This window comes from Ricinus communis, chromosome 8 (assembly GCF_019578655.1).
Source record: "Ricinus communis isolate WT05 ecotype wild-type chromosome 8, ASM1957865v1, whole genome shotgun sequence".
Taxonomy (NCBI): Eukaryota; Viridiplantae; Streptophyta; class Magnoliopsida; order Malpighiales; family Euphorbiaceae; genus Ricinus; species Ricinus communis.
This window is the reverse complement of record NC_063263.1, coordinates 24781750-24794077: the sequence shown is the minus strand read 5'-3', so window position 1 is coordinate 24794077 and position 12328 is coordinate 24781750.

Genomic DNA, 12328 nt, shown 5'->3' with positions numbered 1-12328 from the left:
GATGCTCTTACTGTTGACTTGCTTTTGAAATCCTATTTATGTCCATGTGATCGGGTAAAACCGATAGTGTTGAGTCTTGCGGAAGAATGTAAGATAATTAGTTTGAGTTTTGCACTAAGTTGCTTTTGTTTATTTAATTCTGTTTTGATGATTTTTGTTTGGAACCTACTCAAAGGCACAATTGTGAGAAATTGAGCCTAAATTGTAAGCGTACACTTTATATGCTTGTATTTATTTCTTGTTGAGAGTGCCGATTACTGTCTTTACTTTTAGAACTTGCTCGGTAATGCTTATGAGGGCCACAAGGAGAGTTTAATACTTCGGTATGATAGAGGCACTTAGGTTTTTCATTCTAGCCAAATAGCCTTCATTCGTTTATTGATTATGTAGATAACCCCTTCTTTCACCATTTCCTATATCATATTCCATTACCACTTAGTTTTATTCTGCTTTGGGTTATGATTTTGCATATGAGTTGTTTTTATTAGGAATTTTTATCTTGGGAATAGCGTTGGAATCTTATAGCAGCTTACTTCAATCCAAAAAGAAATTCACTCTATTATGTGAATGTTCTTCCCTTATGAAAAAAAAAAGAAAAAAAAAGAGATAGAAGAATAAGAGGGAAAGGTGATGAAAAGAAAGAAAGTAAGTGAGCTAAACATTTTGAATTGATTCCTATTTCCCACCTTGGACTACTGTCCATTGTTTACCCCTTGTGATCATTATGACTTATGTGCAGGTCATGTATTTCATTGCAGAACACCATAGGTTCAACTCTGACCAAATTTACCTACCCTTACCTAATCCCCATTACAACCTTTATAAAGACCTCTTGACATGGTTGTTGACTCTCCATAAGTGGTAGGAGTAGGATTTAAGAGCAAGCATATAGTAAGTAAGGCAGTAGTTGATGCATTGAGCGATTAAACACTACCCTTTAAACACTTTGAGTGATTTAGAGTGAATCTGGTGAGGAGTTGGTTCTGAATAATTTCGTTGAGACAGTATTGTTTGAACTATTGGCATCTTGGTTGTGATACTTGAATTGATTGCTTCTTTTCTTTTTGTTTGACTTACGCTTGTTAAGGATATGTCTAGGAGCTCTCTAGCTTATTTGTCAGTTTAGGTATTGTTCCTTACTGGTTTATTTTCCTTACTTTACTTTTGATTGCTTGAGGACAAGCAATGAGCTAAGTGTGGGGTTATTTGATGTGCGTAAAATACACACATCTAAATGGGGTTTTTAAGATCGATTTTATGGATATTTGGATGTGAATTGGAATCAACACTCACCCTATGCGTATGTTTGTGTGCATTAGGTCCAAAAGAAGTCAAAGAATGAAAAAGGAAAGAATTGGACGTCAAAGCTGCCGAAACGAGCTAAGTACGAGCATCAGGAAGCTGAACATGGCCGTGTTGGTTTCAACATTGGCCGTGTTCCTAACACGGGCATCAACACGGCCGTGTTGCGTGCATCAAAACATCAAAGAAAAGGAAGTTCTTAGGGAGCACGGCCACAGAGAGTAACACGGCCAGGAACACCAGCCCGTGTCCCCAACACGGCCGTGTTGGCAGGCGACAGGGGGAATAGTTAAAAGAACGAAGAGAGGAAAGAAAAAGGGGAGGCTAGGGTTAGAACGTCCAAAACCCTAATTTTTCTCTCTCTAAGGATTTTCTGAGCTGAAACCAAGAAAAAATGAGACTTGGATCAAGGTTTCAATCGGATTCCCTTCATAGATTGAAGATTGGGCGAGGTTCGCTGATTGGATAACCATTAGCTTATTTGCACTCATAACCATTAGCTGGTACGTTAGAACTTTCACACCCTATTTCAGACTAGATAACATAGTAAACAGTAGTAACTCTAGGTTCACCCGATCTCCAAGGATACGACCTTGATACTCACTAATGCTAAGCTGCATCGGTAGGTTCACTGCCTTAGGTATAGGTTGCATAAAGAGCCCATTAATTATTGACAAGATGGTCGAGCTGAGCATCAAGAAAGTCCGTGAGAAGGTCACCACCAAGGTTGAGGAGCTGAAGCTGGAAGAATGATCATCGCTCTACCTGAGAAACTAAGTCAACAATAGCTAGCTGCCCTGATAGAGAAGCATATCATTGATGTATTCTATGATGATGTAATAACATTTGATCTTTATGAGAATGATGTTTCTTTTACTTTAAAAGTCAATGATATGAATAATGATTTTGCATACTTATGCGATGTTTTTCCTAATGGTAGTGGGCATTTTGATAATCATGACATGTGTGTGTTTGACATCAATTCCGTCCAAATTGATCCATTTAATTTATGCACAGATGAAAATTCAAGGAATATCTTGATAGCTCATGATATAACTCCTGAAAAGAGGAGATAATTTGAAAAGATAATAGAAAAAACAGAAATAGTATTTGCTTGGTTATACGACGATATGCTAGGGTTAGATAGAAAGATAGCAGAGCACCACATTTGAACCAATTCACATATCAAACTCGTTAAGCAAAAAATTAAGGTCGAAATGGGCATAAAAGATTCGAGAAGGAGTCGCTAAACAAGTAAAAGCTAACTTCCTCGACATAGTCGATTATCCCAATTGGTTGGCGAACATCATCCCAGTTCGAAGAAGGATGGTAAGGTTAAAATGTGTGTGGATTACCAAGACTTGAACAAGGCATGCCCTAAAGACAATTTTTCTCTTCCTCACACAAATGTGATAGTCAACAATGCCGCTTTGAATGCAATGTACTCTTTCACAAATGGGTTCTCCGTAATCAATCAGATCATGATGTTAGTAGTGGATAAGCTAAAAATGTCATTCATCATCGAGTGGAGGATACACTGCTACAAGGTTATGCTTCTTAGACTAAATGTACTTGCTATTCTTCTACTCCTCGGTCCCCACAACATAGGGCGCATATCTACTTAGTTGCAAAAACTACCTAGTGTACTTTGCCACTGACAGTTCTCCTTTAACCAGCCTTTCGAACCTCTCTCTATACTTCTACCTCACGCTAAAAGGGATGAAGTACTCTTCGAACCTGTCCCTGAACTATCTCCATGATATACCATCCAAAAAGGGACAAATATAATCCCTGAACCACTGAGATGATATCCCTTTCAGAGAAAAAAATATCATCTCGATGGTCCTCTTATCTTAACAGTGCAAATTCGATGCCCTCTTCTCAACCTCATCTAAGAAGTCCAAAAGGTCCTATATACCCTATCAAACTCATAAGTGTCAGCTTAGTATACTCAGACATGGGGACCTCATCCGAATTCCTGATGTCAGACCTACTACTATGGCTCCCTGAACCCTAAGCAACCTGCTGCTGCTAAAAAATCAACAACTGCTTTAAAGCCCTCTACATCCCAATCATACCGACTATGAATGCTTCAATTAGGACTCCACCAGCACTAGGTGCCTCATCAGCCTCCCCCTAATCTGCTGCTCGAGGCCTACCTCGCCTTCTAATATCACGTGTTGGTGCTTGTAGGGCCCACTGGGTAGAAACCTAATCTTGGGCCTCTTGGACCGCTGCTATTGCTACAATCGCTCGAGTCCTCGGCATAGTAAAAACTGAAAATAAACAACAAGATAACAAAACAATAACAGACTCTCTAACGTGTAGTGCAGGTACTAGAATTAACGAAACATGCAAGGATATACTCAACCATAACTCTGCAGTAGCTAAGGAAGCTAACCTAGGTCAGAGGAAATCTAAACCTAGGCTCTGATACCAACTTTGCCATGACCTGATCTGTGGGCCCGTGACCAGCACTAGGGAATTAGTAGGCTTAAGGCCTCCGAAACCCGCAGCAAGCCTAACTAGCCAATGATCCAGATAATCATATGCATGAACATCTTTACTACTTAAATAAACCAATAATTCTTTCACAATTCACCACACAGACAAATTAATCCTTCAGCTAGATTACTAGAAAATTTTTCATAATCTTTAACAGACCAGGATAAAATATAAAGTACCAAGTCCACTACTGCGGAGAGCCTAGAATTTCAAATAATTTGAAATACAAAAGTTAAGGTTTAATTATAATAAGCCCGAAGGGAAAAGGAAGTCAGGCTGCAAAAAGAAATTAGTGGAGAACATAGTTGTCACATGAAAAATTTAAAATTGAGACTGTCAGTCTCGGGAGTGAGTTAAAATCATATATCTGAAGTAAAACAGCCATAAATATACATATGCAATGGTTGGTAAAATAATGTAGAACATTACAAAATAATAAGTGCGTGCCATAGTATAATTTAAAAGTAAATGATTTTTAACTCATACAGGACGAGCACTTCAGCAAAAATCTAATCCCAATACTAGAGTCTTTCGGCTCTCTTATTCCAATAGGATTGGCGCCCACAGAGCGAAGCTCAATTAGGGTCCTTAAATCCAACCTGGTCACTTGATTTCTAATATAGCAGGCGCCTAGAGAGTAACGCTCGACCAGGGACCTTTCCTCCGGTAATCAAATTCTCACAGCCTAGAGAGTTATACTCAACTAGGGCACATCTTAAAAATATTCTTTTGCTACCTGTCTCTGATTAATATCGGTGCGCACGCGGTCCTGATGCAACTCATCAGGTGGCATGTTCTAATGTCGTCTCATTCCAAGTCAATATGCAATCATAATATTGATAGTGTAGAAAATGATATAAATAGCAAGCAATTTAACTATTGTTTGATAACTTATTAAATAATATTGGACAACACATATATTGCATACATGAACTTAATTAATTAAGTAAATAGTAAATAGATAATTAAATCCATAAGCCTATTATTTAGATGAAAAATAAATAATTAATCTAAATTTATAAATCAATTAATTGGATAAATAATAAATAATAAATCAATTATTTAAATATAGAATAAGAAATAATAAGAATTTTCAAGCAATATCCACAATAACGAAAATATATTAATACGATGATAATGTTAGTAATATACGTAATAATTATTAATCAAAAATGCTATATAAAAATTTGGCATGGCACATATGCAGAGGATAGATGACTTTAACTCACAGTTCTGCGGCGCTCCACTGTTTGCTTCTACACCTCGGATGGAGCTGGCTGGACTTATGGATTATCTATTCACAAAAATAACTTAATTAATAAGATATTCATAATTCTTCTAAGGCCTAAACTCCTAGATTAGATTGCCTAAGAAATTTCAACCGATCCCAACTCAAAAATTCCATCGAAAATTCGATAGAGCCTCCCCTAAAATATGGACATTACCCCCGTATAATGGGTCTAAAACCTGCTAGAAACACTTCAAATATTTCAGAATTATTTAACAGGAATCGGGCCACTAAAACTGCATTATTGTTTCCGACTCTGCAACACAACCGAGATCACAATACAGATTATTTCACGATACAACACACAAATATTTTCCTCGCATTTATTTTAATTAATTACAGCCTTAATTTAAACAACAAAATAATAAATTCTTCTATAATTAATCTATATTATTTTTAGGATCAAGCTACTAATTAATTAAATAATTTAATTAATTTTGCACGTCCGGAAATCACCAGGATCCTAAAGCTGGTACCGTCAATGGTGTCGGATCTTGAATCCGGAGAAATCTACCCGAAGCTTGAGCTGTGAGGAGTCCAAATATGCAAATGTTTCTGCCAGAAAGTCATTGAAACCATCGGATCGAGGAGGAGCTGGAAATTGGTTGTTCAACGGTGAGGAGGAGCCGACCTTAGGTTGTCGATGGTGGGGAGCACGATTCCGACATCAGATTAGCAAAAGGACAGCAATAAGTGGTCATTCTAGCGGTGGCAACAAAGATGTCCACTTCTCCTCTCTCAAACCCGACGGCGACAACAAGGAAAGAAGAGCAAGGAGGCAATGCCGGCGACAGGAAGGGAGGAAAGAGTTAGAGGTGGTTGGAAGGAGGTGACAGGCGGCGGAAATGGAAGTAGGGAGGGAGGAGGAAGAGAGGCGTTGGGGAAGGAAGAAGAAGGAGAGGGAATAGGTTTCTTTTTTTGTAGTAATATTTTTATTTTCTTCTTTTTTTAAAGTAAAAGATGGAAAATTGCAAATAAGTCCTCCCCAATAAGTTACTACAGTGACATCCATGTATAAATTATTTATATTTTTATTTATTTATTTATTTATGAAATAAATAAATCATCAATACTTAGTGTAATATTAATTTCAAGTTAAATAGAAAATAAGTGTTTTAAATAAAACTAATATGAATGTAAATAAAATTAACTACTCTATAACAAATCTAAATTTAAGATTTATCAAGTTACCGTTGATAAAAACTAAAATAATTAAAATTTAAAATCACAGGTATTACATGCATGATGCATGTGCTATGTACAAGGACAAAAGAAAAAAGGTTAGCACACACAGTAGTCTATAATTCATCCTTCCAATCTTATTACTTTCACACACGGTTCGTAGTGAGTTTTCTTCTCTAGGATTTTTAGCTTGGGCTTTATATCAACAGGGGATAGTAGGTCCAATGCACATGCCATAAACTCTCAAAGCATATTTAAATCAAACAAGGTGATGTTTCTCAGTGTAAGCATAAAAGCCTACATATTTTGGGCCTAGAGCCTAGTTCCACATTTGGGCCAAGGCCTTTCAATACTTGGGCTTGAAACACTTACAAGGAAGAATATCTCATATAGCAAGCAATAGGGTACTTGGGGGAGATTACTATAGTCATTAATATGAGCTGAATCTTGGGTAAGGATAAAAGGCTCCCACAACCAAAAAGTGTTCTCCCTTGGCTCATCTCCCAACTCAAGGGTCCATGCGACGAAGGAAATATACTAATTACTTATGAGTGATGGTAGCTAGTGTCGCAATTCTAGGGTTCGAGTTGAACCAAAGAACTGCTTGCCAACGCCATCGAGGCTATAAGGACCAAAGTGTATAGTGTGTGAAAGTGTGGTTATGCAACAATAATTTGTTAAATAATAAACTTAAAGACAAATATACACTAGAATCAACTTCTCTTATCCCTGGTAGAGCGCCACTATGGGCGGCGGTTTCAGGGACGCACCTAAGTGTCTTTAGCAACTATTGTGATGTAAGGCTTTTCAACCTAATCAGGAACATACTAACTAATCAATGAGAGCAGCATGGAGATGGGAGTCACCACCTAGGTAATCACTAGGACACTTTTACTAATGAATGGCATTTCTCAGATTCCATAAAGAAGCTTACGCCATAGAGTCCAAAGATGGATTTGGAAGCCCACTTCCTTATTTGTGTATATAAGTCTTTAATTTTATTGTTTAACAAAGTATTCCCTGTAAATGTAGAAATTTAATGATAGTCATGCCAAGACAACACAAAATACACATAAGTCTAGCCCATTTTATTCAAGCCTAGCCCATGTTTAAGTTGTTGGTCTAGTTTACTAACCAATTACATGTAAGGCCCACCTAGTCTAGCCTGATTACATGTTATGCTCTTTGGATTCCAGCCTTTAAGCATAATGGACTACTTGTTATGAGAAGGCATATTCATTGTGATTCCAACCCTAAATAAATATACCAAAGCCCGCTAGTCTATTTGGATTTTAGGGTTTCATGCCCGGTTAAGGTTGATTAGCCAATTAGACTACTAAATTCATGTTGGGTGAATTTTTAGCCCTACTTATATGTGGCATATTTTAATTAATTAGTCACTTAATCATGTCTTGAGTTAACATAAAATAAATAGAAAAAATAACCAAAATAAAGTAAAAAAAAAACCTAATTATTACAACCCGTCTATAACTACGATTGTGGAAATGGAAAGAGCTAAAACTATACAAAGCCCGAGAATACATCAAAACACGTCAAAAATACATAAGATTTAGTGTCTAGGTTGAACATCTGATCGACTATGCATGAAGAGCCGATCGACTCAACATAGAGCTAATTGGCTCTACCTTGAGCCGATCGACTCTAAGGTCCTTAGGTTGGTTTCGTTTGGTTTTTCTTTAATCGTCAACACAATCTCGCATTCTCAGAGCTGATTTTCACATGCACAGACGTTAAAGATTAATTATAATGAGATAAAATAATTCAAAACATCAAAATAAATGTTAATAAAGCTAATTAAACCCTAAACCACTAAAACCCTAACTTCTATAGATTAACAGAAGGCAATCAAAATAAAAGAATCATGTCTTAATTATATTAACAAATAGATTTAAATATTACACCTAATACATGTTTTTAATCAAATCTAAAACCCTCATTGGCAAAACATTAGATTTAAAAAAAAAAAACCCTAGGTTCTTAATATCAAATTCAAAACCCCACTATCATGTATATTAATGAAAGGAACTAATCAAATCATATTTATCAAAGATTAAAATCCTAATCATGTTTCTAAAAATAAATAATATGAAAAACAAAATAAGGAATGAAAGAACCAATTTTTATGATGAATGCAAATGTATGGTGGAAGGAACCCTTAGGTTGTTACCGAGGATGTTGGATTTGGGAGTCTCTAGCGATGAGGATGCAGTTGAATTGAAAACTGGGTAGGAATCCAGAGCTGGATCTAGCTTTATGAAATGTTTTGTCGATTGAAAAATAATTTCCAAAAATTCTCTTTCTTAGGCAGCTTGTTTCCTAAAATGACTCTTTCTCTAGCTGCTTCGATTCTCAAATGGTAACTACAACTGATAGTACTTTTCTTTCTGTTTCTTTTTATTTTCTCTCCTTCTCTTCTTTTTCAGTGTTTCTTCTGTCTTGATTTCACTTATGATCGAATTTTAATTCTTGATTCCCCCTTGAGACCTTAAATACCTCTTTCTATTTATAGAGGTAGGAAAACTCTAAAGAAAGCAATATAATTTTAGGAATATCGACAAATATCCCATTTATTTATTTAAAATTTAACTAATTATCGATAAAATAGTAATTATCGTCAAGGAAATCTTTTAGAATCTGTATTTGGACATAAAATCGTCCAAAGAAAAACGTCGGGGTGTCAAAATTCAATCAATTCTATAAAGAGCCGATTGGCTCTACAGAGGAAGTTTCAAAGCAGTTTGGTCCCTATTTTGTAAAAATCACCGTTTTGACCCTCAAAATTAATTTTTTCTAAGAATTAAGTCCAAATTGATTTCAAAAGGTTAATTCCAACTAGATTAACCTCGAGCGTCGCCTTGGATCCACCTGTTCTTCACCTTTCAAGACCCGAGAAGGCAATAACTTTCATCAGAGGATATTTTATTTTTTCGTCGAAATCTAGATCCGGAAAAGGGATGCTGATAATAAATATAATAGAAAAAATAGCATGTTAATTAGAAAATGCGAAAAGGGCTCGTGAGGCAAAAATCAAGACAAAGAGAGAAAATAAGAGTTGTATCATGAGAAATCAAAATGTTGCCCATTTGGGCATTTACTAAATGAAAAAATTATTTAGAATCTTTATCAAATTTTCATATGCCTATTTATTATTTTGCACACTATCTGAAAAGAAAAACTAAGCTAAAGTCTTAAGCAAAATAAATAAGATCTAAAAAGAAGCACATTTTCATCTTCTCCTCTTCTTTGTATTTGCATCTACTTTCTTAGAATTAGCAACTAGCTCTCTAATCCTCTTAAACCTCTCAAATCTAGGAGAGCTGGGATCTAGAGCTCGACCTAAGCTTTGAAGTTATCATCAATGGTCATATCACCTTCAAAGTAAGGTTGCGCTCTATGTCTCAATGGGGCTAGAGTCTCTCCATCTTATCTAAGAAATCCTGTCTCAATGGAAAGCCTTCAAATTCGGGAAGGAATATGAAAATCCGTTGCTTTTGCCCATACTGGCAGCAAAGTCTTGAGGTGTGTAGAAGGTGGATGCCCGCAGTTCGAGTAAGGGTACACCGGTCACCATAACAAAGAAGGTGGATGCCTGCAATTATTTTCCAAGGATAATGAACAACAAAGAAAAGTAACTACAATTCTATAAATCAAGTCATCAATCAGCTAAAAAATAGCATACTTAAGTGCATAAAGACACAGTGTCCTAACATCCTAACAATACACAACATCTAGTGATAACATTTTCAAATATATCTAAAAACCATATGAGAGAGTAGGATTATAAGGTTTACCCACAACCACCCCACACTTGAAGAACATACTATCCTCAGTGTAAAATGTTATGGATACCCCGGATGGAATGCTCAACTAAGAGAACAAAGGCAATACAATCCAAGTGCATGACATGTATGAAAAATAAAATAAATAAATACAGAAAAATAAAAAGATCTAGGGGACTGCCCTGATCATCCGTCGAGGCTGATGTTGTGGAAATTCAGTGCCTCCTCGGTAGAATCTAAAAATAATAAAATAAAGAAATAATTGAACTGAAAATAATAATTAAATAAAATATGGAAACTTAAAACTAATAAAATGTTTCAAAATGAAAAGGTAGAATATTAAAAATGAAAAATAGAATTTGGGGTGTGATAAGCATCATACTACACATGTTTTCATGCTCGATTGTTTACATTTTTATGCATGATTATCCCGTTTTATGCTAGAATCACCTGTCTTTTGTTTCCTTTCTCGTTTCAGGTCATTTTTGAAGGACACCATCAATAATCGAGGGAAATATGTGTGATTACGGACCAAAATCCATCAAATTGGGTGAGAACTAGCACCCTGAAGGTTGAGCACGGCACGGACTCGTGGTGCTGAATTCTGAGGCTATCCTAATTGTGCCATTTCAATGCGACTTGGTAGCCACCACGGCCTCCAACATGACTGTGGTGGCTCGGCCTTGGGCACGGCTTGGAAGGAGTCGGCCTGGCAGACTCCACAGTTGCTTGCACGGACTCGGCCGTCTTGAATCAACTATATAGGCAATTTTGAGTTCTTTTGGAGGAGAGCGATTTTGGACTCAATTCCAAGACACACACTTAATCAATTGTTTTCCTATACCTCAATTGTAGACCTTGAGAGATCAAAAATTCATCAATTGAAGGAGGGATTTTACTTGTTCCAACATCGAATTGAAGATCAAGACAAACTTTGGGAGCATTCAAGAGGCAACTAGGGTTTGAGATTTCGAATTTGCAATTTTAGGGTTTCTCATTCAGCTTGAAAGAGAAGGGTGTACATGCCTTTAAATTGTTTTTCCTTATTTTGTTCCCTAATTGCTTTAACCATGAACATGAGTAGCTAGATCTTTTGAATCCATTAGGGTTCACCTTTATTGATGGATTTTGCTTAATTGTTAGTTTTTATAATTGTCATTCTTGTAATCTTCTTGCTATTCAGTAATAAAAGTTTGATTCAGTTAATTTGAGACATTGGATTAATTGTTTATTAGGTTATTTCTTGACATTGAGAAATGCTTGTTACAACTGGACATTGAATAGTAAGGACTGGTAGTTAAACTTAGAGATAAGGTTGATTTACTCGCCGGATTAAGAACTAATAACTCTTAATAGTTTTAAATCATACTTAATGCTAATCTGTAGTAATCCGATAGGAAGAGATTCCATTAGGTTAGTGCAGGTTTAGGAATCCGGTAAGCTCGAGAGAGGCAGGGATTCAATTCAGGGATTTAGGCACGGGTAAGCAAGATCGGCAATCCATACAATCCATTTTTAGAATTCCATCACTTAGGCTCCCTTTTGGGTTTGTTTCTCTCTTTGCAATTGTCTTTTGATTGTCCGTTGTTCTTCATTTACTTATTTGCACTCATAACCATTAGCTGGTACATTAGAACTTTCACACCCTATTTCAGACTAGATAACATAGCAAACAGTAGTAACTCTAGGTTCACCCGATCTCCAGGGATACGACCTTGATACTCACTAGTGCTAGGCTGCATCGGTAGGTTCATTGCCTTAGGTGTAGATTGCATAAAGAGCCCATCAGGGTGCCTCCCAAAAGTGCTTCTTTTTTATGTGATGAGTCTTCTTAGCTGGACTCATGGTGAAAAGCAAACGGACGTGATCGACGACCATCTATCCTTCTTCCAAGCAAATGGCTTCAAAGTATCCGCTTAGAGGGATAATCGTCAATTTCCTCTTCCCAAATGTCAAGCAAGCTGCCAGTATGATGGGCAAAACTCACTCCTCGTATAATTGCACGTAGTCATGATGCTCTAGGGGCTCTTCCAATTCGAAATCTGAAGTTTCACCAATTGGAAGGATCGACGGTTGGGCAATTTCTTCAGGAATGTCAATGGTTTTCTCCAGTCCTTGGCTTGGTTCACTTGCTAGAAGAAACTCGAGCTCCCCTAAGACTTCTTCATTAGATAACTCATGCTCATCTTCCATCATCCAAGGGACTGGTGGAAAATCCACCAAAAATTCCTGTAACTGCAACTCAGCTTCA